The sequence below is a fragment of the Octopus bimaculoides genome, chromosome 13 (genome assembly GCF_001194135.2).
Source record: "Octopus bimaculoides isolate UCB-OBI-ISO-001 chromosome 13, ASM119413v2, whole genome shotgun sequence".
Lineage (NCBI taxonomy): Eukaryota > Metazoa > Mollusca > Cephalopoda > Octopoda > Octopodidae > Octopus > Octopus bimaculoides.
The window spans coordinates 38,463,678-38,464,398 of record NC_068993.1 but is presented as its reverse complement, the minus strand read 5'-3'; positions in this window follow the sequence as shown (position 1 = coordinate 38,464,398).

Below are 721 nucleotides of genomic sequence, written 5' to 3'. Positions count from 1 at the left end.
ATATATATAGAGAGAGAGAGAGAGAGAGAGATTGAGTGAGTGAGTGTTAGATAAAGAGAGAGAGAGAGAGAGAGAGAGAGAGAGAGAGAGAAGGAAAGTTGTGGTGAGAGGATGGAAAAGTTGAACACAAACAAATGGGGTGAGAGAATGAATTAGATAGGTTGATAGAAGATAAGAAAAGAGTGTGTGAGAGAGACAGGGTGATCATAAGATGAAGAGAGAGAGAGAGTGACAAGAGGGTGAAGAGAGAAAGTTGAAATAAAGAGAGAGAGAGAGGGAGAGAGAGACGGAGAGAGGGAGAGAGAGACGGAGAGAGGGAGAGAGAGACAGAGAGAGGGAGAGAGAGCAACAGATTGATGGAGAAAAGGAGAAACATAGTGAGAGTGAGAGACAAGGTATGAGAAACAGAAAGGGGTGCAGATAGTAAGGGGGTTGGGTGGGAGTAAGAGTAAAGTGTGTGTGTGTATGTGTGAGTGTATATATATATATATATATATATATATATATATATATATACACACACACATACATATATACATAAATATATGTAATATATATGTATACACACACATATCTATACATTCACACACACACACATATATATGCGCATTTGCACACACACACACATATATATGCACATGTGTGCAAATGTAGACATAAAAATATACAGTCGAGCATACATATAAAATACATATATATATACAAATACATATACATATAT